The sequence below is a fragment of the Pteropus alecto genome, unplaced genomic scaffold, assembly GCF_000325575.1.
Source record: "Pteropus alecto unplaced genomic scaffold, ASM32557v1 scaffold23, whole genome shotgun sequence".
NCBI lineage: Eukaryota > Metazoa > Chordata > Mammalia > Chiroptera > Pteropodidae > Pteropus > Pteropus alecto.
This window is the reverse complement of record NW_006435837.1, coordinates 6,364,007-6,381,324: the sequence shown is the minus strand read 5'-3', so window position 1 is coordinate 6,381,324 and position 17,318 is coordinate 6,364,007. Positions and strand designations below refer to the sequence as shown.

Sequence of the window (17,318 nt, the reverse complement as noted above, 5' to 3'; positions counted from 1 at the left end):
TATATATAATTATATATAGAATTATTTTCTCTTTTCTATACAAGAAGCTTTATCAAGTATTTGGAGGGTAAGAATAAAATAATTTCTAGAGATTGGGGAACCTAAAGTGAGGGGAAACCATTGCAGATGTGATTGACTTAAGGATCTTGACAGTGTCACTGAGCTGAAATCAAGGTGTCGGCGGGGCTGGCCTCGCTCTCTTCCTTGCCTCTCTCAGCTTCGGGTGGCTGCTGGCTTTCTTGATTTGTGACCATATCACTCCGATCTCTGCCTCTGTGTCCACACCGTCTTCCCCTCTTTCGTCTCTCAAATTCCTCTCTACCTCCCTCCTATAAGGATACATATGACTGTCTTTTAGTGCCCTTGATAATTGCAGATAATCTCTCCATCTCAAGATTCTTAAGTTAATTACATCTGCAAAGATCTTCTTTTCAGGTTTCATGAAATTTTGTGTTGAACATGGGAATTACATGGTCATTATTCTTGAAAGTGAAATTCCATTATATAATGCCTATATATAATGATCTGGTTTTAATATAAGGTAATATTTAACGTTCCAGAGATTAGGACGTGATATATTTAGGAGGGGGCACATTTTTCAGTCTACCACACTTTATATCTTGTGCTACCCCTAGTCCTTCCAGAGTTCAGCCCTGTACCCTGTTTATCTACAGACACACACACATACACACACACACACACAAACACACACACACACACACACACACCCTTCTCTCTTGTCTGTCTCCTGTTTTCTTTCTCAATAGAGTTTAATGACCCAAATATGTAGCCTGGAGAGCTCAGCTCTATATTTGCATTCCACCTGTAGTTTCAGCGCTGATAGTGAAATAGGTTTTTGTAATTTCCTCGAATGCAGGAAAGAAAAGAAAAAAAAAAAGTTAAATAAAGAAAGTTAACTTTCCATATTTAAAGAGGTTGAATACTATTATTTTGCTATGTAAAGAAATTATATGACATAGTCAAGAAGTTATTATAGAAATGACTATAAGTATTGAATATCAACTGTAATGGAAAAATCAAAAAAGGGAGAGGAAGGTACAGCAGAATAAGAGATTCAAACTTCCAGGTATAAAGCAAGAAAGTCATGGGATGTAGTCTACAGCACAGGGAATATAGCCAATAATATGGTGATAGCTTTGTACAGTGTCAGATGGTTGCTGGACATATCATGGCGATCACTTCTTTAGGTATATAAATGTTGATAAGTATGGTATACATCTGAAACTAATGCAACATTGTATGTTAGCTATATTTTAATAAAAATCTTTAAAAAATAAAAATAAAAACAGTTTTTAAAATGACCTTAGAGATACCTTACCAGAGAGGAGTCTGATGATAGCTGGTCTCCAAAGATAAAGCTTGATTGAACCCTTTTGGCTGAAATTCTGTAAGCCAAAAATAGAAATGCTTCTCAGGAGTCTAGGAGATGCTCATACCCATCTGCCCAGGAGACATACTCGTTTTCAGTCATTAAAGAAACAAGGGGCTCTTTCTGAAACTTCTACTTTGAAGGTCAAAAATTAAATGTATACTGTTTATCTGAGCCTCTATCTCTGCACTTTTCATGTGGCTCTTTAGCTATGGTTTTAAAGACTTTTCTATTGCCCAGTGAGTGTCATTAAATACAGAACTGACATATCGACTCACAGGTGCAGCAGTGTGCTTTAGAAGTACGAGAAAAGATAAAGAAAAATATTCGGCCACATAGAAATGAAGAAAAGTTTGCTTTAGGAAAAAAGAGTTAAAGCTAGAAGAGATCTGAAGTTATATAGTAAACTTATTCAATTTATGGATGGGCATCTGAAGCCTAGAAAGACAACAAGATATGTCAGTCAGCTATAGCTGCATAACAAACAACTGCAGAATCTTAGCAGCTTACAATAAGCATGTATTTAGCTAACGCATCTCTGGGTATTTGCTGATTTGGGTTTTGGCCGATCTAGGTTTGTGTGGCAATTCTGTTTCACCTTTTGGGGTCTTGGGTTTGCTCCAAATGACTCTCATCTTCCTGCAACCAGTGGGCCAACTAGAATAGGCTGTACTTATGGCGATGGTGGAGGCACAAGAGAGCAAGTAATGTGCAGAAGACCTTTAAGGCCTACACTTGGAACTGAAACACTTATTTGCATCCGCACATCATTGGTCAGAGTCACATAGCAAACCGCAAAGTCAAGGGGCAGGGAAATACTCTCTGTCCGCAGTGAGGCCCTTCCAAGAGTGTGGATTGAGGATGAGGTGAAGAATAGGGCCAGTCATTTAATTATCCATGCAAATTTTGCCTAAGTCAACAAGCTACATACTGGCTCAATCTAGACTCTAGAATTCAGGTCTCCTGATCCGCACCCCACCCCTGCGCCAACCCAGGGCTTTTCTCATTAACCAGGCAGGCACTCACTGGAGCATATACTAGCTATATCTAAAATATCTCTCTGGAAGTGTAAATCATCAAAATGATGCAACACTGTACAACCGCTTACTTTTATTTTATCTAGATTTTTCTTGTTTTCCATCCACAAATTAAAAGCCATTCATAGATTTCCATAATTATTATCTGCAAAGACATATGACACATTGATGCTTGTTAAATATGGTACTGTTTCATTCAACGCCAACCTCAATTTCTCCAACCTGTGTGTACTAAAAGTGGCCATGTTAAGAAAGAAAAGTCTAGATTTCACTGGTTTTACAAAATCCCTTGTTGGTGGCTCATGAGAAGCCTTCTTGTCTTCTTCCCCATGAACACCTCAAGAATATCTGCTACTTGATGCTGTTCATTATTACAGCCAGCGCCTTAAGAAGAGTGCCGATGTCCTGGTACCCTAGAACTATGAACCCTCCAGTTGCCAAAGTGACAGCGGGTTCCCTGCAGCCTCCATTCACAGGCTCAGCAGAGCTATAGTACAATATGCCTGACTCGCATATTCAGAATTTCTCATGAAAATGGGTTCCAAGTTTTTCTTGTTATCCCATCTCTCCAGAGAGTCAGACATGAGTATATAGGGCCAGGGCAGAGACCTATGTTCGAAAGCCCATTTTTGACTCTACTCTAGGTGATAGAGCATCCTCTGTCTTCGGCCGAGGATGCTTATTTATGCAAATCAGTTTATAGATATAAATTCACTAGACATATTTGAACCATAGTTAAGGCCAAAACTAAGACTGTCTCCATATATTTTGTTGGAAGGATAAATTCTCAACTTAGCATAAAGAATATTGTGGCCCAAAATGGAACTCAGCAAAGGTGTGAGTCGGTTATTTCCGATAGGAAAGGAAGATTAATGACGAATAGCCCATTTTAGTGACTCGCTTTGTACTTCTCTTTTTCCCCTCTCTTAGAAATTATTACTTGACATTTTTAATGGTTTCTAAAATGCAATTTATAGGAAACTTCTCAGTTTCATGGGGCATGGCTAAGTTGAATTGGAGCATGGCAAACCCATTTAATTTTGCTGAGAATGCATTTAGAAACAGTCTTTCTGCTAAATGCTTGTGCATATTCCCAAAGGTCATTTTCTGCCTGCTGAGATAAACTGGCAACATGGCCCTGAAGATGTAGGTGTAATTTCAGCTTTCCTTTTCAGTTGAGAAATCTGTACCTTGCTTCCCTTTGGCTAGAAAAACAAAATGGAAAGCCCACATTAACAAATGCTTTTCTCCTTAGCTGCTGCTTTGCTGTGAGGGATCTGGCTTAGTCCTTCTTACACATTTTAAACCACAAGATGCTTCTGAGACACATCTGTCCCAATGCTGTACTTTTATCCCGAACTCTCCTAAAAATTACCGTCTTCTTATATATTCACCAACCAAGGAAATATAAATCCAAAAATATTTTTATTTTCTAAATATAAACTTATGATCTGTTAGGTATGGTTTTACAAACTATACATACCTCCCAGATATTTTGATTCACCCTTGTAGAAAAGCACTGCCCTCCTCCAATCATTTTTAGAAGCGCCATCCCAGACTGGCAAATGATAATGGTTTAATACTGAATTCCCAAGTCCTGCACCCTGAGGTACCTACCCTGGGGCACTGCAGTATATTCACGAAGGTGCAGCAGAATATCTATCATCTATCTATCTATCTATCATCTATCTATCTATCTATCTATCTATTAATTGATCTATTTATTTCCACCCTTACTGAGGAATAATTGAAAAATAAAATTGTATATATTTAAAGTGTACAAGATGCTGATTTCATATACATATGCATTGTATATGCATGCAAACTACTAGCTTGGTGTAGTTTGGTTTCAGCATTAGATCTGGTGACATTGCTTTTGATAACATGATGTCTTTGTGAAGCTGGACATTCGGCAGTTTCTGTGGTAAACAGCAAATACCGAATGAAAATCGATGCAGAACAGGAAATGAGGGTGGTGGCAGCCAGTCCGATTCCAAAGTTTGAGAAATTGTACAGTACCCAGCAGGCACACGCACCCCACTGGGAAGTAATTGTCGTTATTTAAGAATGAAATTTTAAAACGTCTTTTATTTATATGCATTATTTTTTCAAATGGCTACTAAGTTGTTAGGGTACAAATTTTAATAAGTTATTTGGACTTAACCACTTAAAAATGGAACTGTTAGGTGTTTCTTTTGGCCTAGGGATCCGATGAAAAAATTACAGAGACACAGAACGCTGTGAGCTTAGAAAATTTTGGAACCTCTGGTTTATTATATTTTAGCTATTAAATACCTAAAAGAAAGCTGAAATTAACTTAAAATATTTGGCTCATGCAACTTTGACTGTATTAGTCTACTACTTAAAAATCTCGGTGTTTTCACTTGCCTGCCAAAAAACACCAAATTTTCCAGACCATTATTGCAGAACTTCCATGATCCACCCCTCGACATACCTTTTAGGTTTAATGTTCTATCACCATCATCTGGCTAAACCAAAATATTCACCATTCCTGGAGTTACCACTTGCCTTCTCTACCAACTTCTTTGACAGAAAGTCATTCTCTCTTTCGTTTTTGGTATCCTAACAATTCTTCAAGAAACTTCAAAGTCCAAAGTAAACTTTGTTTCTTCCATTGAAGAACTTTGTCTTTCTCTTCTGTCAAATGTGATTTCGCATGCTTTGGAAACGCGTAGACTTATTATACAACTCTCAGGAGCATTTTTCTCATATTTCTTCTTATTTTCTTTTCTCCCTTATTAAATGCAAAGTTCCCATATGGTAAGGACCATTTCTTATGTGTGTTTATGTTACTGCAATGTTACTACCTTTAGTGAATCAATGGAATGGATAGGTGAATGGAAGAATGGATACATGGATAGATGAATGGCTGAATAATAAATCGATGGGTGGGTACGAAAGATGGATGCATGAATAGAGGATGGGTGAATAATGGGTGGGTAGATGAAAAAGTACATAGGTGAGAGAGTGAATGTGTGAATAAATATTACAGCAATTTTTTAAAAAATTTTTTCTTAGTGGTTTTTTTGTCCATAGTCATAAATTACCCAAGGGTTACATTCAATTAACAATCCTTTTATCATTCCATGCCTTATTAGAACTGGAACATCTCCTCTCATCATGTCATGAATTACAACAAAATTTCTCCCACTCACTAATAAGATTTACTTTTCCCAATCAAATTTATACATCAACTTCCTTATCAAATCATTTGGTTTGTCCAAAAAAATAAGTATATCGATTATGACATATAATTTTATTATATATATTATACTTTATAGTATACAGTCACATAAAGGCAGTGTGCGTATAGAGAAAAATCAAGCCTTTCCATAAAAGATGGGAATTAGCTAATTTCAAGAGACAATAATGGAGCTGACTGAATATTAAGCACAAAATTTAGTCTACGGCCATGCTACTCTGAACAAGCCCGATCCCATCTGATCTCGGGAGCTAAGCAGGGTCGGGCCTGGTTAGTACTTGGATGGGAGACCACCTAGGAAGACCAGGTGCTGTAGTTGTAAAAAATAAAAAATAAGGGATTGTAAGCTGACAAGGTCCTTGCAATCTGTGAGGCCGACCAAAGGTTGCTTCACCTAAAAAAAAAAAAAGCGCAAAATTTGGCAATGATCTTGGGAAAGGGAACCACTGTCTATTGAGCAGCACTATGTGTCATTAATTCTCATGACTACCTTGTGAGTTAGAGAATATTATTCCTATTTCGTAAATGATAAAACAGAAATACATAGAGGTTGTGAATCTTGCTCCAAGTCGCATGTCTTATATGGGGGAAAATGGTATTGAGAGTTGCACTGTTTTTACCAATTTAACATGGCTCAGACTCGTGTTCTTTGCTCCTCACCACGTTGGGATGTATACATGGATGGCAAGCAATGAGAACTAGGAAGAAATTATGTTGTTCCTATACCACTGGGCAAAAATGACCAGGTCCTAGTGTTCCTGCCATACTGGGTCTTTGGCTGGGGACTGCAGAAGAAGAGGGTATTTGAAACCTGAGAAATATTTGATTCTAGATAGCAAGTGTTCTTATTTACAAATCCCATGGAACTTCAGTGGTATTAAGAGCATGGCCTCTGGGCCAGATTGCCTGAGTTTGAAATCTGAGTCTGTTTTAGCACCAACTAATAGTGTAATCGTGGGTGAGTTATAAAATCTCTCTGGACTTTGGTTTCCTCATCTTTAAAATAGGACGAATAATAGTACTTATCTAACAGGGTTGAAAATTGAAAGAGAAGAAAGCATTTAGAATAGTGCCTGCTACACAGTGAATACTCAGCAAATGCTAGTTATAACTCCCATCCCCTGCCTACACATGTTCCCCAATACCAACACTCCTGAAAGGACCCAGAGCTCACAGTGAGAATTTAAGAGTCCAACGGGTCCAGGTTAGGCTCTGCAGCAGCTACGTGTAAGGAAATGCTTTAGCACTGCTTTCTGCATATCCTCATTTCTGAGAAAGGATGAAAGGTGTTTTTCCTGCAGAGTACAGTATATGTTGCTTCTGGATCACCTAGTAACAGAAGCGTCTCCTCATTCTTTTTTCTGATCTGATGGTTTTCACCTGAACAATTTTTTTAATTAAAGGTTTCTAAAAGGTCGTTAATTGAGTTCTGCTCCCCTGACCATTCCAAGTCACTGGATCTCAAACAAAATGCTTTGGAAGTTCATAAACATCATCGTTTGCTACAGCCTGCTCAGTTATTAACTTTCCATCCTCATATTTTTTGGGTGCTTGACAACTAGGCTTTCTTTGCTATAACCATAATGACGCATTGCCTTTAATTTAGCCTCATAGCCTTGGGGTAGGGGTTGGCTAACCTTTTCTCAAAGGCAGAGTTCCCACATTTTCAGCCCTTCAATTAAGGAAAGGGAATGTGTTTTAGGAATTGATTCCAATGGTACAAAATGCAAAGACCAAGACTATTGTCGATCATAATCCTCAAAAGGAGCATTTACAAATGAGGATGAGGAGTGGGTGTTTTTGAATGACCAGAGTGAGGTCTCTCTAATCCCAACAAAACAATTTAGCTGTTCGTTTTGAAAGGTGGCATCCTCACCGTTGGCAAAGGGACACAAAAATGGAATTAGGACAGGGAATAAGGTGTACAAGAGGGAAATGGAACATAATGCAGCAGGAGTTGCTCAGATCCTATGAGTCGCCTCTTTGCTATGAGATCACAAACAGGGGCATGTTCCTTGTTAAGAGTCACCCTGAAGCCATTTCAGCAAAATGGTGCATAATTTCCTTCATGTTTCCGTGAGGATGTTTCATCTTGTTTATTGAAAGAGAAAGCACAGTTGAGGTCTTGTTACCATTGGGAACCAGTGAGTTTCTTCTCTCTACTCTACATCTTAAATTACTTTGATATTAAAGAAATGTGACTGTAGACATGAGACAGGAACCGAGCATCCTGTTTATTTCCCTAGAGCAAAAAACCAAAAATCAGAAAAACAAAAAACACAGGATACCATTGCCAGGGAAGAAATAGAAACCACAGCTGCTGGGCTCTGTATTTTTTTTTTCCCACTAGTTTTTCAGCTCCCTAATTATTTATCCCTAGTTTCTACTTACTTGCATTTCAATACACTTTTCTCTCTTTTCTGCTTGTCCATTTCACCTCCCAGAGAACTCTGGAGTATGATTGTCTCTCCTTCGTCCCCTGAGAGGTGTGTGGTACAGTGATTAAGCACCCAGTTACCGGAACACACTTATTAGCCATCTAAATTCAGGTCAGTTTCTTCCCCTCCCTATACCTCATTTCCTCATCTATAAAAGGGATGTAAATAATCCTATATCATTGGGTCGTTGTAAAGACCCTAGGAGGGAACACGTGTAAAACAGCTAGAATCAATGATGGCTCTTTCTATTATTATATCCTCTGTCTTCACCTCTTCCCATAGATTCAGTATTACTCATTATCTAGTAATTTAAAGGAAAGAAAGAGAAATCTGGCTCAGAAAAACAGGAAGGTGAATGCTGGTAGTAGCTTTCAGACGGGGGGGCGGGAATGGAACACTTAGTCGTCATTGAGATATAAGAAGGCCCTCTCTAGGATTTTTGTATAAGGGTCTAGAACAATCATTTGAGCCTATATACTTCATATAGGAAATTAAGGATAAAGGTGTAGTTTCTAGTTTCTCTGATATCCATGATAGAGAGTCCTGTGTAACACACCTAGTCTTAAAAAGGAATTTGGACTAAAAATTGATCTTGTATTTTTGGCTTCTGTAGGACACAAGCAGAATTTAAAATATACTTGTATGGCCGTGGGGAAGAAAGAGAAAGGACGTGAGACAGAGGGTAGTAAAAAAAAAAAAAAATCAGTGCATTTCCCCACTGCATCTTAGAGGCATTTTCATAGGCTGACAGTCCAACGGCCAGTCTGAAATCAATGCCATCCTAAATCATATGGGCTCCATGGCACTTCAATCTTCAGCCTCCGGATTGATGGGGAGCCAAAGAAATGCATATCTGAACGGCTGGAATGATGGCGTCACCCTTCTGTGAAGCTTCAGTTTATGCTAGCCAGCCGAGGCCTCAGATACACATACATATGTAGTTACTTGGTTGAGGTTATTAATCCTGTTAATTGTGAATTACATTTTTAACATTGTACAAGCTTTTAATAGCGGGAAATTTAAAACATACAAAATAGACAGATGCATAACATGAGCTCCCATATACTCTTCAATTGTCTTCAACAATTATCAGCTCAGGACCAGTCCTGCTTCATTTTTGCCCCTACCCGCTTCTCTACTTTCCATATGATTTTAAAGTAAATCCTGGCTATCATATCATTTCATTCATAAGTATTTTAGTAAGTTTCTCTGAAACAGACGTTGGCGAACTCTAGCCCATGAATCAACTTCTTTTTTTATAAATAAAGTATTTTGGAATGCAGCCATGCTTACTCATTTGCCTATTGTCTGTTGCCAGCTTTCTGCAGAGACCCTATAGTCCACAGAGCCTAAAATATTTACTATTTGGCCCTTTAAGAAAAAGTACGCTGACCCATGTTCTAAAAGATAAGGACTTTTAAAAAACTAACTATAATACCATTATCACACCTCCAAAATTCGTAATACTACACAGTAACTTAAAATTGTTTAGGACTTCATACCTTTTTAAATACCTTCGAATTCGTTATCTCATTTGAATCTCACAACTCTATGAGATAAAGATAGAAAACCTCAATGTCATTTAAATCCTTTTTACATATAAAGAAAAATGTAAACATAGAGAGTTTCAAAGTGACTTCATCCAAGGCAAGCAACCAATAGGCAATTTGAACAAGATTCCGCCTGCGGTATATTGTGGCTGGGTGAAGGGAAACTTGAATTCTATAGTATAAGAATGATAAATTCCCTGTGTATTTCTCAGTTGTTCCATTTTAAGACTATTTGACTTGAAGAACCTGGTATGGGATATATATTTCAGATACGACTTGAAGTTAATTTAAGGCGAACCTCCTCCAAGCAGTAAAAATAACAGGGTTTTTATATTGAGTGAGAGTTCCTGTGGAACCACTCTGACTTTGAAGTGCTATAGTGGCGTCTGGAGAAAAACCTACTGGTAATCCGGTTTCCTAGCATCTTCCTTAGAGAAGAACATGGTGTATTATTTTACAGGCTGGAGAAAAGGGGTGAAATGTGAAGTGTGAAGATTCACTTCAGTTACATGAGTAACCGGAGTCCGGGTTGCAAACCAGCTTTTTTTTTTGTCCTATAAAACTGTCTGGAAGCAAAATAAAAGCCAAATTTTCTCGTGAGAAACCCGATGGCAATTTTATTGGTTTGCCCATGAGATGATAGTCCACTTTGGGGTGGGGTGGGGAGGGGAGGGGGGCGTGAAATCCAAGAGAGCATATGAAAGTGGGAAATAGTCACAGAAAGTCCAATCATACTCCAGAAACCATAAGAAAATTAGTTTCCATTTTCACATGACCTGAAACTTTCTATACAATCAAAGGTCGCCACCGAAGCAGGATCCAGATTGTTTAAAAAGAAAGCTTGTTTATGTTTATAAACTGGCTTTCTTTAAAGGAATTGAAAATGTTTTCCTCGTTAGGCAGTTAATGCCTCGAAGGTGAGACCATCGCTTGTTCATTTTTTATTTCCAGGGCCTAGAACTGGGTCTGGCAGGGAGTAGCACTTCATACGAGTGGTGTTGAATGGCTAAGTAATGTCGCCATGATTACTTTAGGTATGAGCACAGTCATATTTATGGTAATTAAAAAGGCAGCTATCTCCCCAAATAATAACTTTACAGTGGAGAATCCTGGCAGACACCACTTTAACCAAGTGATCAAGGTAACTCACTACTGATAAATCGTGTGGATATCATGCAGCCTGTATTTGGCTACGTAAATGGTCCCTGATGATACCCAGGTCTTGATCTCTGGAACCTGTGACTATATTGTATGGCAAAACTTACATGGCAAAAGGGACTTTGCAGATGCACTCGAGATGGGGAGATGATCCTGCGGTATCTGGGTGGGCCCAGTGTAATCCAACAGTCCTTATCTAAGAGGGGGGCAGAGAGAGATTTGACTATGGAAGAAGAGAAGACAATGTGATGACAGAAGCAGACGTTGGAGTGATGCAGCCACCAGCCAAGGCATGCTGGGAGCCTCCAGGAGCTGGAAGAGGCAAGGAACAATTTTCTCTGAAGCATCCTGGAGGAACAAGGCTTGCCGACATCTTGATTTTAGCCCCGTAAGACTCATTTCAGACTTCTGGCCTTCAGAATTGTAAGAGAATAAATTTCTGTTGTTTTAAAGCACTAAATTCATGGCAATTTATTACAGCAGAAACTAATACATCCCCCCTGATATGATGTGATGAGAAGAGCATCTCACCTCTGTTTTTCCCCCCAAAAAATCATATTCCCAGTCTCAAAATGAAAAGATATCAGACAAACCCCAAATGGAGGGATGTTCTACAAAATACCTGACTAATACTCTTCAAAAGCGTCAAGATCATGAAACACAGGAAAGTCTGAGAAACTGTCTCACGTAAGAGGAAACTAAGGAATCACGATGACAAAATGCAGTGCAATATCTTAGACTGGATCCAGGAGTAGATAATGACAATAGTAGAAAGACTGGTGAAATGTGAATAAAGTCTATAGTTTAGATAATAGTATTTTACTCATGCTAACTTCTTAATTTTGTAGATGTCAACAACAGGGAACTCTTTTTACTATTATTACAAAATAAAATGTTTAAAAAGGAATCCACCCCGCAATATGTTGTCTTGTCAGATCTGTTGTGGGAAGTAGAAATGATACAGGGATGTGTTGCAGGGGGGTCTAGGGCTGCACTGATCACTTTCTTCCAGGAGAGAGAGAGAAAGAGCTGGAAAGAGAGATGACCGAGGGTAGAGGGAAGGTGCCACTCTCTCATTTAGGTGCCCCTGGGTGGTACTAATGCTCTCCAGTTGTTGTGGAGCATAGGCAAGGGGAAAATGCCCTTGTATTTTTATGGATGGAGACTCCACAGGACAGAATGGTTTAGTGGTAAATAAGTTCATTGAATTGATTTGACTTGCCCAAGCTCGCTTAGCAAATGGGTAAATGTAATATAAATAGTTTAATCTCCAGATATATGGTGGTTGTGCAAGAAAGTTCAGTTCCTTGGTAATATTTTAAAAATACATATATTTTTTCCAGATAAGAAACTTGGTGTTACTGAGTAACAAATGGACTTCGGTCTCCATAACTTGCCTGGATTTGACCACTTTCCTCTCCCTCGCACAGTAGTTAGACCATTCAAGGTCTAACTCCAGCTTATAGCACTTGCCTTTTCTGGTATTTCTTTTTTGTTGTATTTGTCTTATTGGTGATGTTCTCTTCTCCCCAACTCCACCACTCTACTTACCAGGCATTATCTATTGCTGCATAAAAATTACCATAAAACAGTGGATTAAAAGGAAAAGCATTTACTAAGACTCTGTGGGTCAGGAATTTGGGTGTGGCTTGACGGTGGTTCTGGCTCAGAGAATCACTTGAGAGTGTAATCAAGACATCAGCTGGAGCTGCGGTCATCCGAAGGCTTGACCAGGGCTGGAGGATCCACATTCAAACGGACTTACTCACATAGCTACAAACAGGAGGCCTCGGTTTCCTACCGTATGGACCTGTCCATAGGGTCACTTGAGTGTCCTCACTATATGGTGCTTGACTTCCCTCAGAGCAAATGATCTCAGAGAGAGTGCACAGGGGAAGTTGCCACATCCTTTGTCATCTAATCTAGACGTTAAGCACTTTGACCGTTGCCTCAATCTATTTGTTAGGAGCCAGTTACTAAGTGCAGCTCACATACAAGGGGAAGGAAATTAATCTTCTCGAAGGAAAGAATATTAAGTACTGATGGATACATTTTAAAACCACCATCTCAGCTGTTCTCTTAGTCTTGGGTCTGACCAAGAGTTTGGTCCTCCATTCTGGGCTTTCTCTGGGCATCTACATTTACTTCTGCAGCTTCGTGGGGCTCAAAATGAAACTCAGTGCTTTCTTCCAGTAGACTCCCCGCATCTCTGCTAAGTTTCCAAGCCCCATGAAAAGTCACAGAGTGTTGCGAAGAGAAGGCAACTTGACACGATCCCAGCTTTACAAGATCTGGATATAGTCACCTGTCTCTTTGTTCCTGCTGCAGCACTACAATTTGACATCTCTGATTCTTCTCAAGCGAGGGGGTGCTGCGATCTTTCCAGCAGCTTCTCCACGGTGCTGTCACAAACATAATACTGAAATCATGCTCAGTTCTCACTGACTTTCACCACATGACCTTCTCCTCAAAGCCTAATATCACTTGATCCTCTGTGAGCTTTTCTCTATACGTTTAAACCATTTGGCGTTCGGCATTCTGGGTCTCAGACAGTCCTCTCAATCATCGGCCTCTCTGCCTTCAGACTCCATTTTTTATTTCTGTTGCCTTCCTTGCTTTCCCTTGTTCATACAGTGAACTCAATACACCTAAAAGCAGGTTTAGCATTTCCTTCCAGAGTGGCTGCTCTCTTGCCCTTGCTCTTTATTCTCTAAGTCATGAGCCTTAAAAAAAAAAAAAATCACCATCTTAGGCTTTTCCTCGTTTATTTCTCTACATTTGTAATGGGATTCTTACTCCTGTGTTGCGGCAAAAACAGCTTACCTGCCATGTAAACTGGGACAATTCGCAGCCATTATCAGGAATATCAAAAAGCCCTAATTCAGTGGTTCTTCATTCCGCTTCATGATGGTCCAGTTGCTGGTTTCATTCTGAACTGAAGATTCCAGTCACTTATCAGTTCCCAGTTCCAGCCCTGGTTTCTTAACCTTTTCTGCCAGATCTTCCTAAGGCCTAGATCAGCACTTGTCAGTCTGCAAGGTACACGTGAATCTCTGGAGACCTTGTTAAAATGCAGATTATAATTCAGGAAGTCCGGGATGGTGCCTGAGATTCTGTAGTTCTAATAAGCTCTCAGGTGATACCCATTCTGCTGGCTCAAGGACCACACTTTGGTTATAAAGAGGCCATGGCAACATTTTCCCGATTGTGCTTTCTTGCTTACCGTCTCCCTTTGCAAAAGGACAAACACAAGCACTGTCATGTCGTCATGATCTCTGGATTGCACACCGTCTGCATCTTTGGTCCCCATCACAGCAAAATGCTGGAATCCCCTGGGGACCTCATGAAAAATACTGATTCTTGGGTTATATCCCTGGAGATTCTGAATCAGTAGGTCTGGGAAAGGGCCTCTGAATCTGTATTTTTTGTTTACTCCTACAGCACCTGGTCTTCCTAGGTGGTCTCCCATCCAAGTACTAACTAGGCCCGACCCTGCTTAGCTTCCAAAATCAGACGGGATAGGGCACGTTCAGGGTGGCCTGGCCATAGACTGAATCTGTATTTTTAAGAAATACCCCAGGCTATCTTGATGATTTTTTAAAAGCCAGTGTTTTATAAGCTAAACTGCTCCTGAAAGCTTAAATGTAAAGCCTTCCCCAGCAGATCTAATCTCCTTTATTTCTCATTTGTTTCTCCCCTTCAAACCTTTGTTCCTGGCAGACTGTCTCTCAAAGAGACCCAGAGCATCCTCTTCTCTTTTCTCTGGTTCCACCTACAAATTCCGCTCACTCTATAATTAATTTATTGTGTCTGTGTATGCTTATTATCACTCTACCAGGAACACCAACTACTGGAAGCCACGGTGCCGTGCACATAGCTGGTGGGAAAAGACTTTGTCTTTACTCTCTTTGGTCCTATTGAATCTACTTATTCTCCCAAATTCTATCAGGTCACTGACCCCTCATATCCAAGTCCCACAGAATATCCACTTTTCTGGAAGAATGGAAAATGTGACTGGTTTGACTGAAATAGAAATAGAAATGACACCCCTGCCCCAACACATAAGAAAGGATGCTGAGTCACACTCCAATTCTATTCGGAAACTGGAGTCCCTGAGGACAAGGACTTTATTATATTTGTTCTATGTCGCTTTCATAAGTCAAAGGCATCGCATGCTCACCACTAAATAAAAAGCTAAGCAAATGTCTGAATATGTTTGGTGATCTGCCGGAAGGTGACACATAATGGTAGGGATGGAAAGAGTCATTACAGCTAATGAGTCGAAATGATATCAAGATTCTCTAATCAGTTTTTTTAAACATCCTTGATCCCAGAAAGTATTAGGTGTAGAATCCCAATATATCTTCACTCCTAAACAGCCATTAGAACAAGTCTCTAGTGCTGTGGAACACATAATGCTAACATTGGCATGAGAAATCATTATCTAGCAGCATAGGCTTAATTTACAGAGGAAGAAACGCTAATGGCCCAATTGGATTCAAGAAGTGAGGCTGACTCTGAGTCAGCACAGAGGGGCGTCTAAAGAAATCAGGAGAAACAGCATCCAGGAGTCCTCTTTGTGAACCGAAAATATGCCCCGTGGACCAAAGCTCTTAACAGGAAAACAAAATCCATCACAATCTCCCCCAAACCTGCCTCTAGCTGCATTTCACACTGTTCTTTCCCCACCCCTTCTCTTCCAATCTGGATGGCTTTTCTGGCCTTGCAGCTGTCCCCAGTCAATGTCATGCTCATTCCTTTATGCATCTGTCCTAGGCACATACTATTTTCTCTGTTTAAAAGATTCTGCCAAACACTTAACCTTTAAGATCAAATGTCACCTTCTCTGGAGAAAAGGTAGTTGCTTCATCCTACAGAGCGGTTGGGATATAAGTTGCAATTTCTTTTAAGAAGCCAGAGTTTATTTCTATTTAAACAATACTCAAGGAACTTTCAGCAGGTTAAAAGGCCCAAAGATATTGGTTTAATATAGAATTATATCCAGGAGCCGAGTGTTGCTGCCACTGTTTTGAAATTCTCAGGACAGCCCTAAGCATTTCGATGCCTTGCTAATTCTTCTAGTCCAAGAGTAGTGAACTCCTCTGAGTTTTGGCATAATTCTTACAAGGCTATCCCTCCAGTAATGATGACAAAAAACAATACCAGGAGCAATCATCGTCACTGAGAGGAAGAAAGGTAAATTATCAGAGGAGAAAGCCACCACGGCAATTTTGAGAAGCAACATGATTAACCCAGTAGAGAATAAACAGAAGCATTTACAGAACCTACGTGAAAACCCTTCTTTTCTGAAGCCAGATCCTCTGTCTATGAGCTTGAGTAGCTGGGATCATGATGGATCTTATAATAACATGTACGTTTATGTTCTTTTTCTCAAGCTCTTGCCCAGTGCCTGGAAACTGGTAGATGTTTCATAAATGTCTTTGAAGTAAATGGAGGAGGTACTGATTCACCTGTATGAATAGGACATTTTGCCTGTTGATCTGAGGTCAGTCTATCTTTTGAACTTATTGGGCGTTCCTAAAGTAAAATCACAATAATAATCTCTCTCAATCACAACAATCATACTAGTTATGGTAATAGCAGCTAATATTAATTGAGCACTTACTATGTGCCAAATATTATGAAGCCTTCATGTGGATAATTTCGTTTAACCTCATAAATGATTCCCACTTTACACACGAGGAGCTTGAAGCTTAAGACACCAAATAACTTGCCGAGGTAATAAATGAAGGAGCCAGGATTTAAGCACAGAGCCCATATACTGCATTATTAAGATACACTGCTAGTAACTAATCAAAACCACGAGGCTGATGGTTATTGACTCATAGCAGGTGATACTGATCTCCACTGAGACATTCTCCCCCCGCCCGCCCCCCGCAGGCATGTGGCATCGGACTCTCTGCTTCTGGCCCAGAAGAGCACAAGCCCTGTGAATTTATGGAAGGAGCATGGCAGCAGTCTCGGTGCTGTAACCTGCCGCTGAAAATTTCCATGACAACACAGTTGGCAGCTTTCTTGCTGGGCCCAAGCACAGTGATCAGCGCAAGCTTCTTTATTCCTTATGGACCCTGAAAAAACAAAGCATCACTGGCAACGCCTGTTAGTAACTGGCTTCTCGTGATGTACCTGGAAGAGCTGGCTGCACATAAGACTTGAAGATTCACCCTTGCAATGTATCTATAAGTTGTTGGCTAAAGGTCAACGCTCAAATCTAATAGTATCTCCTCAATAAAGCCTTTTCCGGCACCCCATTAACTCTAAGTTATTTCTTTCCACTTCCCAATTTCTCAGTATTCTATCTGTAACTCCTTTACCATTCATTTCCCACTCAGGGCCTTACAGGAAATCTGCTATAAAACATGGCAAGCATTCAGTAAAAAAAACTGCAAATAACTGCATCAAGATGCTAATTCCTGTCATTTTTAGATCTAATGGGAAAAGACCCATTTTTTGGAAAAGACTACTGATCTTCGAGAGTTCAAAACACAGCCGGCTCCTGAT

At 39.8% G+C, this 17,318-nt stretch overlaps 1 non-coding gene and 1 pseudogene across 1 annotated transcript; one reads left to right on the top strand and one right to left on the bottom strand.

Moving 5' to 3' along the window:
- Positions 1-5,850: 5,850 nt before the first annotated feature.
- Positions 5,851-5,969, top strand: LOC112479561. Its single transcript, XR_003046231.1, has one exon. It is a non-coding gene; the product is annotated as a 5S ribosomal RNA (ribosomal RNA).
- An 8,259-nt stretch (positions 5,970-14,228) lies between these two features.
- Positions 14,229-14,347, bottom strand: LOC112479505 (annotated as a pseudogene).
- Positions 14,348-17,318: the final 2,971 nt, after the last annotated feature.